The sequence below is a fragment of the Phalacrocorax carbo genome, chromosome 34 (genome assembly GCF_963921805.1).
Source record: "Phalacrocorax carbo chromosome 34, bPhaCar2.1, whole genome shotgun sequence".
Lineage (NCBI taxonomy): Eukaryota > Metazoa > Chordata > Aves > Suliformes > Phalacrocoracidae > Phalacrocorax > Phalacrocorax carbo.
The window spans coordinates 647,113-663,740 of record NC_087546.1 but is presented as its reverse complement, the minus strand read 5'-3'; the positions used below and the strand labels follow the sequence as shown (position 1 = coordinate 663,740).

At 59.3% G+C, this 16,628-nt stretch overlaps 2 long non-coding RNA genes across 3 annotated transcripts; both read right to left on the bottom strand.

The window, feature by feature from the left end:
* Positions 1–509: 509 nt before the first annotated feature.
* LOC135310401 (uncharacterized) lies at positions 510–6,602 on the bottom strand. Its single transcript, XR_010370452.1, has 3 exons — positions 6,502–6,602; positions 1,939–1,998; positions 510–862 (listed from the first exon to the last, which is right to left on the bottom strand). It is a non-coding gene; the product is annotated as an uncharacterized LOC135310401 (long non-coding RNA).
* A 2,419-nt stretch (positions 6,603–9,021) lies between these two features.
* LOC135310347 (uncharacterized) lies at positions 9,022–12,450 on the bottom strand. 2 transcript variants are annotated; one of them, XR_010370440.1, is made up of 3 exons: positions 12,169–12,450; positions 11,807–11,915; positions 9,022–9,957 (listed from the first exon to the last, which is right to left on the bottom strand). It is a non-coding gene; the product is annotated as an uncharacterized LOC135310347 (long non-coding RNA). The 2 variants fall into 2 exon arrangements; XR_010370439.1 differs by having other exon boundaries at positions 11,850–11,915.
* Positions 12,451–16,628: the final 4,178 nt, after the last annotated feature.

Here is a 16,628-nt window from a genome sequence, read left to right as displayed (position 1 = left end):
GGCTACAGGACAGAGAGAGGGAGGCCTGAAAAGACGGGGAGGCAGGGAGCCACTCAGAGCGAGATGGAGAAAGAAGGGGCGGGGGGGCGCCAAAAAAAAAAAAAAAAAATTTTGCAGCAGGTAAGGAAAGAGAGGGGGCCAGGGGGGAGAGACAGGGAGGGCCCAGGACGCACAAGAGAGGCAACGGGGCCCCAGTGGCCCAGGACTCACCGCGACTCTCGCTCTCAGCGCTGCTGGCACAATTTAGCCGTTCAGATGCTTCTTTCCCCTCCTCTCCGCCCTGCCTCTTCTGCAGCTCCAGACTCTAGGCCGTCCTCCACCTAAAGAGAATACAAGGGTGTCTCACAGCTCTTACGAGATGAGGCTTCCTAGGCACGTAGCGTAGCCTAGCTCGCTCGTGCCGGAGCTGGGGGCAGGAGCACGGGGGGGCAAGGGGGGCCAGGGGAGGCTGAGGGGGAGCTCTGGTGAGCTGGGGAGTCGGCTATCTTCTGCACCCTGGGCAGGGGGAAAAGGTCATCCTCCTCCTCCTCCTTTCCCTCTTCCCTTCTATCAGCTCCCGGGTAACTCCTGGGGCTGCCCTCACCCGCTCGCCTTTAGCATACCAGAAGCCTGCCTCGGCAGGTCGTTTGAAGCTTCCCATCCCACCAGCCCCAGTAGTGCAGGCACACAAGGAGACACCCCGGCACCCACCAAAGGGGCTCGCTCACCTCGCCGGCAGCCCTAGGCCTCACCCGACACAGGGAATCGTGTCCGACACACCACCACGCTGCAGCAGGAGCGGAGGAGGCCTTTCCTTACCAGGAAGCAGCAACGAGCACGGCGGCATCACCTCGCAGGCACCGCAGCATCGCAGGGCTGTCACCTGCGGAGAGAGCAATGGGGATCACAGGGACGCCACCGCGCGTGCGCGGCTCCCGGGCTCAGTACCCAACTCTGGTCGCTGGGCAGCAGCATTATCTGAATTACTCTTCTCGATTAATACCATCCAGAAACCGTAACTTGGCTGCATCCACAGAGCTTCTATTCCTCTGCACCTTTCCCCCTCGCAGCCCCAGCAGCACCGTTCATTGCCTCTGCACCAAACAGCAAAGCGTCTCGAGCATTTCAGTCCTTTCCTCTCGACTGCTTAAAAAAATCTGGTGCTTGCTACTGTCCATGCCACTGCCCCCCCCGCCCATGCCTGAGGGAGGAGAAGCAGCACAGCAAACCTGGGGAACAAGGTTGGGTCCCCCACCCCCGCAGAATAAGCCCCAGGAACTGCTTGTAGGCATGTGGCATCAGGGTTGTGATAGGGTTTTGTTTTGGTTTTCTTTTTTTTCCCCTGCCTTCTTTACATAATGTATTAATTGGGGTTGCTTTTCCAAACTACTGAGTTCTGTGGGGACTTTTTGTGCTTTTACCCTACAAAAAATGGTCATTTTCACTTTCGGTTTTGTGCATGAGAATGGTTGGTGGGTGCTTTTAGGTGGTTGTTCCTTCCCCACCACCACCCTTTTTTTCCCTTTCCAGCTGCACAAATCCAGCTGGAGTTGGCTTTCCCAGAAGCCCCAAGTTGTTTTCTTTCCACCAGAATTCTTTCTGTTTTTTTCACCCCCCATTGCAGACCCAGAGTCAGGGGGTTTGAGGTATTTTTGTGCCCAGGCAGCAGCTCCCAGGCTGCATAAGCAGCCCCACAGGGGGAAGTCCCCGTTTGAGGGAATCGGCCCCAAATTGGGATGGGAAAGTGAAGACAAGGGAAAAAAAAACCTGAATAACCTGAAAAAGAACACCTACTCCAGCCCACCAAGCACCGGTCACCTTGCCTGACTCACCTCCAGGGCCCAGATCACGCTCGGCTCATCGCTTAGCGCCCTCGGATCACAAAAAAAAAGAGTAAAACCCATAATGGAGCCCTATAGCCATCAGTCACATCTTCCCTCCAGTACTACACAGACTCACCTTCTTCCAGCGCTCCCCTGGGCTCTCCTCCGTTGCCCTGCACGACTCATCCATCTGCACCTGGAAAAACAGTGTTACTGAACAAGTCACCTGGAGGCACAGCAACAGCTTAACCATTCCACAGCTCTTGCGCCCCCGTAGGAATACCATCTAGAGCCCAACTACAGCCTGCCGTTAAAGGAAATGCGTTAAATCAAACGTTAAGCCCTCGCACGTACAAGCCGGAACAGCAAACCCACGGCACGCTCGCGCACCCAGGGCGCAGCCCGACGGAGGTCCACGGGCACCTCGCCGGTCTGATGCGGAGCCGCCCAGCATCCCTGCGAGCACAGCTGCAGGCGCAACAGCAGTTTCACCTACACCCATCTCAGCGCGCAGCGCTTCTGAAGCTTTAAGCTGAAAGCCCTACCTTGACCCTTGGCCACACTAGAAGCGAGCCGTGGCTAGGACTCCACAGAAACACAGCAACACAAATTGCACACCCACAGCGGCGACAGCCTTGCAGCTATTTAGACGAGGAACAACAGAGAAAAGTAAAACAGCTTCATCACCCGCACAGGAAAAGCAGCAGACGGAGACAAAGGGTCAGCATTCACAGCCCTTACAGAACACAGGCGTTCTCTCTCCTTCCACTCCTAAACCCATCCCCACTTAGGTCTAAATATCGCAGCCCTGCTGGGGCAATATCGAGAGCAGGGAACAAGAGCCCTGCCGCCGGCCGTTTGTGCGGCAGGACACAAAAACAGAGGGACATGTTTTGCCACACACAACCCTGAATCTCCTGAAAATTTATGTTTACCAAAAATAGCCATTTGGAACATATTCCCAAAAACATTCGGCAATGAAACGCTTACGTGCTTGACACCCGCACATTTTTGGGGAACTTGCTATTTGCTTCCTGGTTTTGCTGGTCTTCCCTCAGAAGTTCTACCTGCAGCCAAGTTATTCCCACCCGCCCGACCGGTTCAACCGTTCACCTTCCTGGTATTACCAGCACATTGACACAGGCGAGGAACTTAACTGCTCTTCTAAAACTATCCAAATGACAACCACTCCTCTTTCAGGGCTGTAAAAGAGAAGAAAAGGAGAGATCAGGCAGCAAAGATGCCCTGCAGGCTGCTGCCAGCCAACACTGCACTCTTTTGTTAAAGCCACCCCGCCCCCCCAAACGCAAAAAAAAAGCCCCATGACTTTGTGGAGTGCGGTTTTTTTTTCTTTTCCGCAGTCCTTCTGGAGCTCATCCCTGTCTCAGCATCTTGTCTTGTCAGAGCATGAAGATGCAGATGATCTGTATCCCGACGACATCTGCATGGGATGAATACATTTTCAGAAATAGACCAGATCTGTGAGACTCCTGTCACCTTTGTGGTTTTAATAATCATAACTCAATTTTGTCGACTGACACACTTGTGAGAACTAACTTTGAAACTTAGCCTCTCCTTGGGGAAAAAAACGTGTTAGACACCAAGTGAAACTGATTCAGAGCTCCGAACCACGATGGAGCCGATAGAGCTGCTGTGACTTAGTTTGTATGATTAATTAATTGGTTAATAACTATCCTAAGCAGCACAGAAAGAAGAGCTGGACCCAAAGAGGGTGTGCTGTGCTGGATCCAAAAAGCACCCTTCCTCCAGAGACCCGCCTCAGGTGGCGAGTTCGCTCTGGTGCATGCCGGCCTCCCGAACTTCGGGGTCCGATGTGACCGGACCCCCACCTCCGGGGAGGGTCCGCGTACCCTGCCCAACCCCTGCTTTCCCCTGCAGCCCCCAATGCCCCCACCCCACCCCAACCCCCCAGCCTGCACAAGCAGCCAAACCGGCTTCTGCTTTTGGCCCCCAAACCAGCTCACTTTGGGACCGTTTCTGAGCCAAAAAGCCCAGCTGCTGAGCCTGTTCTCAAGTCCCAAAAATGCAGCACTCGACCTCTGCTCCTCAGCCCCAAACCACACGACTTAGTCCCCTCGGTCAGGCCCTCAAAACGCACGACTCGATCTGTTTCAGGGCCCCGGCGTCAGCCACAGGAGCCTGCTCTCACGGCCCAGGAACAGAAGAGCTGCGCTCTCCCCGCTCAGGGACCAAACCAGCTGAGCCTGGCTGCGTCCCGGCCCCCTCCGCAGTCCCCACGGGCAACGCTCAGGGCCGCGGAGAGCGCAGCCACCCCGCAGCCCCGCACCCCCACGGCCCACGCGGGCACTGTCGGGGAGGCCTCGGGAACTGAACTGCGCGGGCCCGGCCCCGCACCCCGGCGGGGCAGCCCAGCGCCGGCCCGGCAGCGCTTTCCTCCTGCTCTCGCAGGCCTCGTTTCCCCGGCACCGCCGGGCCCGCACCCCAACCCCACAGGGGGCCGGGCCCAGCCCGCCTCCAGCAAACCGCGGCGGCAGCAGCCGGGGTCCCTGCCTGCCTCGCGGGCAAGGGGGGACCCGCCCGGCACCGCAGGAGCCCCCGCCGGGGTCGCCGCCGCCGCCCGACCCCGACGAGGAGCAGCCGAGAGCCGGGTGGGGCTGCCCCTACTTCCCCACGGCCGGGCACGGGCTCGGCCCCAAAACCCAACCACCGACCCACGACAGCGCTCGGCCCGGGGCCGCTGCTGCCCGCAACCCCACCCCGGGGACTCCGCGGACCGGGAGACCCCACAGCCGAAACCCGCCGACCCACAGCGCGCCCAGCCACGCACGCGGCTCCTCACCTGCCCCCCGGCGCGGCTCCGGCTGCCCCACGGCCCGGCACGGAGCCGACCCCGGCCACCGGACCATCCGCCGCCCCCCCGCAACCCCCGGACGCTCCGGGCCGGTTCTCGTCCCTTTTCGCTCCGACGCCTCGAGCCGAGCCGGCCCCGCTCCTCCGAGCTACCGGCGGTGCCCGCTCTGCTGCTCGGGGCCGGGCCCTGTTCTCACCCAGCCGCGAGAAGCCGCCCCGGGGTCTCCTCGGTGCGTCCAGCCCCGTGCCGTGCCGGAGCGGGGAGAGCCGGGTACGAGCGCGGAGCCCTGGGGCAGGGGTTGCCCCAGTGCCGCCGACGGTGTGGGGGTGTGTGTCGTCGTCCCCCGCCCCACGCGGGGGGCGCACACACGGTACACCCGCGGGCAGGGGCATCCCCGGGGAGCCGTGCGGCCGGGCTGCGCCGTAGGAGGGGAAGGTGATGTTGGTTTCCCATTTTCCCCGCAGCCTGATCCTCCCCCCTCCCCCGTACTGAGTTGCCCCCCCCGCCCACCCCTTCCCGCGCGTTACAGCCCGCGAAAAAGCTTTTAACAACCCCATCGACAACACTCCCTTTATCCCTCTTCCAGCAGCAGCAGCAGCGAGAGATTAAGCCAACTGCAGCAGAGAGGAGGAAGGCAAGGAGAGCCTTTTCAAGCAAGGGCAGGACAAAAATGCACGGCGTGGACAGGCACAGGAGAGGCTGCGTTATCTGGAAAGCACAACACCTACCCAAGGGCAGAAAATAAGGAACGAATCGTTTGCAAGGAGCTGCAGCAGACAGATCACCTTTTTCTTTATTGCTCTCCTGCCCTTTGTTATCCAAAGCGATAGGCTTCACCACCGGGCAGAAAATAGCTGCCTAGATTTACACGGACAACCAGAAACAATCAAGCCACCCAGGAAAAAGTTCACAGCAGAGGTATAACACATCAGCAGCTAAAACATTTGTTACGCAGGCACAACCAGGCACTAAACAAAGGCTTTCCAACATTGGAGATCTAGAACAGGTAGACATTAGCACAGAAGCGCAAGGGGCTCCGTCACCCTGCGCAAATCTCCCCGTGCCTACACACGCACACGTTCAGAAGTTTTTTATCAGAAAACGCCCGACTGAGCCATTTGCCACAGTCACGAGACTCACGACATGACACACGAGGTGGGCCCAGAGTTTTAAGGCAAAAATACCTCCCCCGCCCCCCACCCGAGATCTTTCAGGCTCCAGACCTGCCATCTCCCCGCACCAAACCTCCCCGGCCAAAGGGTTTCAGGTGGCCCAAAACACAGTACACAGAAAATAAACGGGGAAAGCCCTACATTGTGCAAAAGAGAACGATGCCCGACCAGGGCTTCTCTGCGGGGCCCGAGCTCGGCACGGAGCCCCCCCCCGGCACGAGCCCGGCCCCGGGGCCGGCACGGAGGAGCCAGCCCCCCCCCGGCACGAGCCCGGCACGGAGGAGCCAGCCCCCCCCTCCCCCGCCCGGCCCCGGGCCCGGCACGGAGGAGCCAGCCCCCCCCTCACCCGCCCGGCCCCGGGCCCGGCACGGAGGAGCCAGCCCCCCCCTCCCCCGCCCGGCCCCGGGCCCGGCACGGAGGAGCCAGCCCCCGCCTCCCCCGCCCGGCCCCGGGCCCGGCACGGAGGAGCCAGCCCCCCCCTCACCCGCCCGGCCCCGGGCCCGGCACGGAGGAGCCAGCCCCCCCCTCCCCCGCCCGGCCCCGGGCCCGGCGCGACGGAGCTCCTCCCGCCCGGCACCGAGCCCGGCCCAGGCCCGGCGCGACGGAGCCCCCCCCGCCCGGCCCAGGGTCGGGCCCGCACGGAGCCCCCCCCACCCCCGGCCCACACGGAGCCCCCACCGCTGCCCGAACTCACCCACCAGCGCTCTCCGGCCCCCGGCTACGGCCGCGCTGCTCTCTCAGGCGGCTGCCGCAGACGAGGATCGGGAGCCGCCAGGCCTCCAGGAGTCCCGAGGGGATGCCGGCCACCGCAGGGGATGGCTGCCTGCGGCCGGACTGCCGCGGCGCTCCCCGCCCAGCTCCGAGCAGTCTCCGCCGGCCACGGGCTTCCCACGCCGGGCCGCAGAGGGGCCCCGGCACCGCAAAGAGACCCCTCGCGACCCGGCCGCCCCACGCACCTCTCCCACCTCCGCTCCGCCGCGCACGCGCCACCGGAAGCCCGGGCCCCGCGGGGCGGCCCTTAGAGGGCGGCCGGAAGGACCGGCCCCCACCGGCCCCGCCCCCGCGCCGGACCGCCCCCGCGCCCAGCCGGTGAGCGCCAGCGCCCCCTGCTGGCCGGGCCGCGCTCAGCTCGCGAGGGCGCCGAGGGCCGGGCGGGGCGGGACGCGCCGGCTCGGGGCCGGCTCCTTTCGGGGCGAGCGGGCGAGCGAGAGACCCCTGCGGGCCCCGGTCACGGCCGGGCAGAGCCGCGCGCCCTCCGGGAGCGGCTGAACGGGGCTGCCGCTCGTGACACGTACCGAGCCGTCCGCGACGGGAGCGAGCAGAGGAGGAAGGGGCCGGCGGCCGCGGGGCCCTGCCCGCAGGCACGGGGGGGGGGGTGCGGGCTGGGGCCCGTGGGGCCGCCCTGCTGGGCCGCTGCCCTGCGCCGCACCGCGCTGGGGGCTGGGGCCCGACCGGCGCCGGGGGACCGGGGGCAGCCACGAGCAGGGGGCCTGAGCTTAGCCACGGCCTGCAAAACACCCCGCAGCGTGAGACGCTGCGAGGCCAAGGTGGTCCTTGGCAATGGGGGCGCCTGGGCTCGGCCTCCGCCGTACCCGTCCTGGGTCTGCGTGGCGTTCCAGGGGAACGGTGTTCTCCTTGTGCGGAAGGTGGGCTGGCCGTTCGGCCGTGCCCCGGCCGTTACCGATACTGCCAGAGGCGCTCGCACGCTCTGGCCCGTTACTGCTGCGGTACCGCGCCGTAGCCGAAAGAAGAGGTGTTGTGTTTTCTCACAAAAAAGCCTCCTACGGTCAGTGGAAGAAATAACCTCCTTCCGTGGCACTGACTCTTTTCGTCCAGTCCATAGCCGGCTTTCGGCTTTTGTCTTTACAGCATTCAGTTTGCTTTCTGCCAAGCTTTCTACCTGCTGTGAAACATTTGGATGGTTTTTTCTTGTTGCTTTTTTTCCCCCCTACTTGCTCCACAGCTCCCACACCAACCACCCAGCGCGGCTCGCCTTTCAGCCCCCAGACCCAGGAGCCTTGCCCTGGGACGGCCCGTACATGTCAGCAGAGTTGTTCCAGCTCTCACCCTGTCCCTACCCAGCTGAGGACGTCTGTGTCCGTGGCAGACACCCAGACACTGCCCCTGCAGCGTGGCAGTCCCCTGCCCCGTCAGTGAAAACTGCGGCAATATCGGCTAAGTTTAAAAGCGTCGGCAGGAGGTGCAGGATACGTAAATAAAGCGGCGGTTGGCTGCCGGGTATGGGTGCGATATAAATACATTTTGTTTACAGGCCTTCGTGCCTATTCAGCGTTGAACGGCACCGCAGCCCACCCACCCCGGGGCTCACGGGGCTCGGAGAAGGGTCTCTCCAAGGGCACAACCTAAGGCAGCGCAGGAAGCCCAGCTGCCACGCTCCCAGTCGCTACGGGACGCTTGCTTACAGCTACACCGACGAGGGTGCGGATGAGGCTGGAACTAGCAGAAATGCTGACTCTTCTGGCCTTTTATTTGCGGAAGGCACAGCGCGCGAGCCTCGGCGGCTCACAGGAGAAGCGTGCGGCGCTGCTGGACTCTCATTCTCAGCTCACGTACTACTGCCAAAGCTCCTGCCCTGTGCTGTGCCAGATGCCGGCTGGCGTGAGCACCTGGGCTCCTGAGGGACCCCCTTGTCCTGAGAGCCAGAGGTACTCGCTTCCCTTTGCATGAGGCCTGTAGGAGATAGACCCTGCAATTTAAAAAATCTGTATCAAACGTGGCAGACTCAAAGGGGGGCATTTTAAAAAAGGCAGGTTTGTTTTCTTTTTTAACTTTACGATCTACAGCCTAGCAAAGAGCTCCCTTTCAGTGTCAGTCGCTTGGCCTTCTCCCCTACTGACGAGGTCCCAGCCTCCCGGTGAGATCTCGCTGGAGATATTCTCAGTTTCCCTCAGGTACGGGGCTGCCCTGGCCCGAGGCCAGCGAAGAAGCTGACTTTGCCCGTGCCCGAATCAGCAACACGTCCAGCAGGCGACTTGCAGAGCCCAGGGAACCCTCGTAAAGAGGTCTGGGGGTGGGCCGCGCCACATCTGCGGCATCGGCCGTGGGAAAGGACCGGCGCAGTAAAGCAGGTGGGTGAAACCGCGGTCCGCGCCAGTACGTGCTGCTGCCTGGGGCATGGCTTTGCTGCAGGTCAAGTCAGATGCTCTCTGTAAGAGTCAGTCAGGGCAAAGGCCGCAGCAGATGTCTTTTCTGCTCATTTTAACAAAGGCTGGACGGAGCCCATAGAGGAAGGCACTACGCGTCTTGCTGGGTCTGTTTGCCTGCCTTCTCGTAAGCCGTCGCGGAAACTTGCACGAGCAAAGCCTGTGCAAGCTGATGACAGCCACGCACGGTTGAAGAGGGAGCAGACGGTGAGAGCAGAGGTGCGCGCTCAGGCTGTGCGCTGGAAGCTAATGCTAATGCTGCAAAATAAAGAGTGGATTTTCTTTTTTGGGTTTAGGTGAGCGCTAAACATGACATGTGCGTGTGTGCGTGTGTCTCTCGCAGGTTTTTGTCATACACCCCACCCCCCCGCCCCAAAAAAACCACCCGCACATGCCACGCGTTAAACAGTGGTTTTCCATTGTACTTAGACGTGCTTACATAGGTGTGTTGGTTTTTTTCTTTTTTAATGCAGAAACAGCAATACGATAGATTTAATACAGCTAGCAATTAGATGGGTGTAGCTTTAGAGCGTCGGCTGTTTACAAAGCAACTGCACACCTTCTTTAACTCACAGTTTAAACAGGTAAACTTGCAGTGCATCACACGTGCTTTGTACAGTCACGGTCCACACGGCAGGCCAGATGCTTCCCCCTGCCTTGTCCTTGTTCCCCCGACTCCGACGGGACCGCCGAGGCCACCCTGGGGACAGCGCCGCTTTCTAGCAGCTGGGTTGCTTGCCTGGACGCCCCACAGACAAACAGTCATTTCCCCACTGAACCTCTTCTCAAATATTTTCCTAGCCCTGCAGGCCCCAGGTCCTTTGGTTCATATTTCCTTTTTTCCGGGCTTGATGCACAGGACCGACGATTTCCAGAAACAGAAACAGAGGCTGATTCAGTCCAGGCTAAACATTCTCTGACCTAAACCAAACTGCCTTCGAAGAGATAGCTGTACTGTAGGCACCACCTCGGGAACAGAAGTTGCCCTGTCATTAAAAAAAAAAAAAAAAAAAAAGCAGGAAAACAAGGCATTTCAGGCTGAGGAGGCTGAACAGTGTGCTGGGGGCGGTGGGGGGCTGGAAAGAAACAGTTCAGACGATTAGAGCGAGCTTGGCGTTGCAAAGCGTGCCATTATTTTTAATTCGGCAGTCAGAAGAAAATAGATTCTGACACTGATTTCCTGCGTGCTGCGGGAGTTCTCTCCTCAGCATTCCTGTGCACCATTTTACTTTTGTGTCCCGTCCGCTTCGCTTTTGCGCTGTAGCTCTCCGGTTCTAGCTACGCTTCCCACCACCCCCATTACGCTTTGACAAGCCCAGCTCTCACTGTGCGTCCCTTCCCTTCCCTTCCCGTATGCGCGTGCAGGGAAAAGCCCGCGCGTCTGCCACTACAGGACACGCTCTGGGGGGCAGGAGAGATGACGACGCTCCCTGACAGAGGACACAGCTGAGGGGCGGTCCGCCGGGGCCGGGGAGATGGCAGCACCTTCCCTCAGCTGCCCCATCCGAGCACAGGTGCAGGTGCGCACTGAGGAGAGACAAGCAGGCAGGAGCGGCAGAGCGAGAGAGAAAATAAAATTCACGGGTGGGTGCTACTTGCGTCTCATTTTTAGCGCAAGACATTAATTCTCAGCACATTCTTGGAGCTGCCCCTTTGGGACTCACGGAGAAGAGGGAGGTTGGCCACGCGGTGCAGCCCAGCTCTGCTTCCCCTAAATGGTTTTACTGTTCAGGTGTTGCCCTAATCTGGCCGGTACCCCCGCAAAGAGTTTGGGATTTCTGCTGCCTCTCCGGGCCAGCCACAGACCCCGACTTCATCGCAGCGAATGACCCTGCACTCGTCAGAGCGGTTGCCAAGTCACATCCCGCTGCCTTCCCTGCAGAACTGGAGACCCTTTTTCAGCCCTTGCCCCCTCTTCTCTCAGCTCGTCGCCCATCCCTTTATCAGTGCCGGCACCGATCCTGCCTCCAGCTCGCCCTATCCCCACCTGCGAGCGCCCAACAGGAGCTAAATGTCTCCTCAAGGATGCACGGAAGAGACGCGCAGGTAACCCAGCACAGACCCCCTGCAAACATCTTCTTTCCATTTGCTTTCCTCTCCTGACACGAAGGGATGACTTAGGAAAAGCGTACTGCTCGCGTTTCACATGCACCGCTTCTACTTTCACTCTCGCTCTCCTTGGCAGTAATTAATAGCGGTGGCGGGGGGGGCTGGGGCATTCCCCCAAAGCGGCTGCGGTTACATCCGGGCGGTTGTGGCACTCCATTAGCTCTGTAGTTTTTAAATCTAAATCTTCTGGAATTGTTAGTTCTGGTCAGGAATCACCCGTACCTGCAAATTTTCTTAATAGCTACGCTTGACCCCAGCCACTGTTTAACAGCTCACCTTTATTTCTCTTCATTTAAGAACCTAAAGCTTCGTTTACTGCTTGGGTTGGAAGCAGGAGCTGTCGCTGCCTCTGAACTTTCTAACAGCCCTGTTACAATTTCAGTACTACCCGCTCCCAATTTAGCTTTCCGGGTCGATTTTCATTCTAGATTCTAAAATTTCCTTATTTTGTTTCTGATCAGGAGTCATTAATGCCTGCAGTTGATTTAATAACGGCTGCATTTAGATTGAGCTATTAATGACTCGCAACTCTATTTATGGCATAAAAAAGGACTGCCTTTATTTTTTTTAATTACAGATTAGGAATAATGACTGCCTGGTTTGTTCAGTAATAGCTGCGATTAAATTGAGTCACGACTCCTCCCTAAATAATATGTGTTTATTTGCACTCCTACAATTTAACCTCCCCTTCACCGGTCAGGGGCACCGACAAGTGCCCGCGCGTACCTCCGCGCCCCCTGCGCCGGCTCCCCAGGGAGCAGCCTCGTACCCTGACCAGAGTCTGCAGCGGCCCGTTGTCGGCCCAGCTCCTCGCCCTCGAGCGGCGGATCCGCTGCTGCCCAGAGGGGACGGAAACGGCGCGGGGTAAATGATAATGTGAAATGATAAACGAATAAAATGATCTCACAAGGGGGAAGAAAACCAGCAAAGCAAAAACCAAACCCCAAACAGAACACCATACCACTAAACCGCCTCACCGCCCCCTCAGCGCCCAAAACAGCATCCCGGGAGAAAAAAAGCAAAGCAGGCCACAAGGGACCTTTCTAGTACAGCTGCTGCCAAAGAGCGCCAAGCTCTGGAAGCCTTACCTCAGGCAACGCCTCCGCTTCTCTAAACGCCAGAGCACGCCTGCCCGGGGGGCTGAGACAGCCCCAGAGCTGCGACCGCCCGAGGGAACACGGGAGCCCCGGCGCCAGAGGAGCCCGGGGGCAGCGAGAGCTGCCCGAGCCCCGGCTGGGGCTCTTCGACCCCCGGGCCCCGCCCCCGCCCTTCCCACAGCGCCCCGCGAAAGGGGCGGGCCGAGCCCCCCGAGGGGGGAAGGCCCCGGGAGCCGTACGGGAGCCGCCTGGAGCTCCCGGCGCGGGAGGGGGGGGGAGAGAAAACACCCAAACCGAGCCCCCCCCCCCGAGCGGAGCAAACACAGGCTCGGGCCGTTGCCAGGGGGCGGGGCCTGTCGCTAAGGGGACAGAGCCGGCACCGCCCCCCGGGCCGTTGCCAGGGGGCGGGGCCTGTCGCTAAGGGGAGAGAGCCGGCACCGCCCCCCGGGCCGTTGCCAGGGGGCGGGGCCTGTCGCTAAGGGGAGAGAGCCGGCACCGCCCCCCGGGCCGTTGCCAGGGGGCGGGGCCTGTCGCTAAGGGGACAGAGCCGGCACCGCCCCCCCGGGCCGTTGCCAGGGGGCGGGGCCTGTCGCTAAGGGGAGAGAGACGGCACCGCCCCCCGGGCCGTTGCCAGGGGGCGGGGCCTGTCGCTAAGGGGAGAGAGCCGGCACCGCCCCCCGGGCCGTTGCCAGGGGGCGGGGCCTGTCACTAAGGGGAGAGAGCCGGCACCGCCCCCCGGGCCGTTGCCAGGAGGTGGGGCCTGTCGCTAAGGGGAGAGAGCCGGCACCGCCCCCCGGGCCGTTGCCAGGGGGCGGGGCCTGTCGCTAAGGTGGGTGGGGCCAGGTGGGTCAGCCATCAGACCGCCTGCCCGCCCATCGCCGGGGGCGGGGCCCGTTGCTAAGAGCGTGGCGAGGAGTATCAGCACCACCCTCACCGGGCTATCGCAAGGGGTCAACACCTGTCGCTAAGGGCTGTGGTACACGGCTCCAGCCCCCACGGTGCCGTCACCAGGTAGCGGGGGGGGGTGTCACTAAGTGGCGTGGAGAAGTGAGCGCGGCGAAGTGTCGCTACAGCCCGTGCACGGCTGCTGGCTGCAGTACCGCGGTTTGGTCACACGGTGGCGGCAGAGAGCAGGAAAGGCGCCACTGCGCATGCGCACTGTCCTCCCGCCTGCCCCACTCGCCCCCACCCCACGCCCGAGGGAGGAGAAGCAGCACAAACCACCTGGGGAAAAAGGTCCCCTTTCCCACCCCCACACCCCCCCCGGAGTAAGCCCCATCAGTTGCTGTAGGCCTGCGGCATCAGGGCTGGGACAGGGAGAGCAGCAAGTCAACAGGTCCTGGAGGGTTAAAGAAGAAAATCCATCAGGGGAACACAGCTGCCCCTCTGAAGGCAGGCTGCCCGGGGTGAGGGGGGCAGCTGTGCGTCGGGGCACAGGGCAGCCAGGCAGACCAGATGCCAGCGGCTGCCCTGCAAAGGAGTTGTGCGCTGCTGAGCCTTGGGCTTCGTTGGCTTGGCAGCGCCTCGCCTCGCCACTGCTCATCCTGCGTAAGCACGAGGCTTCAGCGAGCACAGAACAGGAGGCCAGGGGAAGCGGGGGGGAGGAATGTCACCGGGGAAAAAAAGTCATGCAGGGGGGCCATCTCAGGGGACAGCGTCTGGGAGGGCACAGACACACGCAGAGGGAGGGCGGGGGAGGAGGCGGACACTGCCGGACAGGGGCATGTCTGGGCAGACACGCCATGGGGAACATGCATGGGGATGACTGACACCAGGGGGGTCCCCCCAGGATAATCCACAACGGGCAACTCACCTGGGCTTACCTGCAGCAGATGATCCGCTCCAGATAACCGACCCACTCCGGAGAATCCATTCCGGATAAGCCCCAGCAATGCCCCTCAAACTGCTGCTGTTTCACCCCAAATTTTCCCCAATTTGGGGTTTTTGGGGCGATCGTTTGGTGGTGCTGATTTCTGTTTGGATGGCTTGGCTTTTTTTGTTGTTGGGGGTTTTGGGGGTTTTACCTTATGGAAAAGCAAAAAAAGCCAAAGGAACAAAGTTGGGATTGCTTTTCCAAACGGTTCACTTCTGGGTCTCTTTGGCCCTTTCCACAACAAAGAAATCGGTGATTTTTGCTCCTGGTTTTGTGCATGAGAATGGTTAGTGGGGTTCCAACCCATCCAACCCGCCACCGCTTTTTTTCCCCCCCCCTTCCTTTCCAGCTGCACAAACCCAGCAGGAGTGGGCTTTCCCAGGAGCCCCCAATTGTTTTCTTTCCCCCAAACCTGTTTGGGTGTTTTGCCTGTTTGGGGTTTTTCACCCCCCATTGCAGACCCAGACTTGGGGGCTTTGGGGTGTTTGTCTGCCCTGGCAGCAGCTCCCAGGCTGCCTGCGCAGCCCCAGAGGGGGAAGTCCCCATCTGGGGGAATCGGCCCCAAATCGGGATGGGAGAAGGAGAACGGGAAAGGGGCAGCATTTGAAAGCGCTTTTGTGTCTTCAGTTGATTGGGGGGTGGGGGTGGGGTGTGTGTCCAATTTTTAAATCCTCTCTATAAACATCTCTGTCAACATGGTTTCTTTGCATTTTAAAACCTTATATAGCATAGACATTTGCACTTGTGTGTCTACTTACACATCCTTACAGAGTACATCTATATTTTATATATACTATCTATTTTACATTTACATACAACACCTGTTTAGACTTAGCTATTAAATTTACACTTACACCTACTTAGGCTATTTACACTTACACAGCATATCTATTTACACATACCTGTTCAGACTTCCATATTAACACGTATATAAACCACCTATTTAGGCTAGCTATCTGCTTACTTACCCTTTGACACTTCAATCTTTTTCGACTTCTCTATTTAGACATCTACTTACAGTTATACCTAGGCTTATTTCACTCTATATAACCTCGATTTAGATTACACATCTGCTTAGACTATGTAACACACACTAAGCGTAGATGCTCGCTCTAGTCAGACTTTCTTCTGCTTTGAATTCCTTCATCTATCCTTTTTCTTCATTTTAAACTCCTTTATTTTTTAATTTAGATATTTAGACAGTCGAGTTACTTTTGTGGTTTAAAACCCTGTATCTCAATGTAGAATTTTTGTATCCTGAAATCCGTTATATAATATAGGAGAGAGAAGTTCTTATTTTAAAATCCCTTTATACATCTATCAATTAATATGACATGTCAATATATATAAAATAAGAGGTTTTTGTAATAGCCCCCCTCAATTTTCAGGCATTTTGGGGCTGCAACCCCCCTTTTTGGGGGGGAACCCCTACATGACGCCCCCACTCACCTGTTCCTCTGACGCATTATCAGCTCCCCCAGTGACACCGGGGCGCCCCGCATGACATCATCACACCGCCCCCCCCCCCCCCCCCCCCCCAATTTTATTCACCCCCAAGAAGGGCACTAAACAAGGGAATCTACTCCAACCTGCAGCTCATTACTTTAATAGTGCCATTTACAAAGGTACACACACACATACCCCCACACCCCCCAGAAAAGGGGGAGCTCTGCTAAAATCTAAAAGGTGGGGCAGCCCCCCAAACAGCTGCAGCCCCCCCAGCCCCTGTCCGCAGGCTAGCGGCCGCCCCACGGCGGAGCGGGAGCGTGCCAGAGGACGGTGTCACGTCTCTCTCGGGCTCTGCTCGGACATGTTCCCGCGCTGGGACGGGCTCCCCGGGGCGACAAACAGCCCCGGCCCCTGGGGGCCCCGACTCTCCCCACCAGGCAGCCCTCGCGGCCGCACCTGCGGGGCACCCGCTGGAGACAGAGCCGGGAGCCCCCAGGCAGAGGGATGGCCCCTTACCTTCACCACGCTTAACGACCGGCAGGCAAACCCGGGCCGGGGGGCATCTCTTGAGCATCACGAGACACTGAGAAGACATCTGAAAAACAGAAATCCCAAACTATATTTCAGCACGTGAATAAAATAGCACAGAAGAAAATGGAGGAACTCAGTCAGCACAAGGGATAGGAAGGAAATTGAGCCGCAGCAAGATTCTGGGCAAACGGGTCACGTCAAAACACAACACCTCCTTTAAAAGCTAGAGGGACTGGAACACTTGAAAACGGTATTAAGACTAACCGATACCATTTTGAACAGATTCTTCGCGTAACACTGAACGCTCTGGCTGGTGCTGGAAAACGTCTCATCCCTTCCTTACGGCACCGCTGCGGGGAGATAACCCCGTGAGGCTGCGGGGCAAAGTTGTACCGTAACCGGAACCTCCGCTTACAGATCCGCCGCAGCAGCTACAGCCCTCGCCCTGCCGCCGCACGTCTTGCTGCCTGGCTCCATGAAGCCTGAAGCGAAGCGTCAAACTTGAAAGAGTAACGTAAAAAATTAAGAATAAATCTCAGTAATGCACTTTGTGCTGAGAAGGCGGGCGCGTGTTTACGCACATCCAATATGAGCGTCT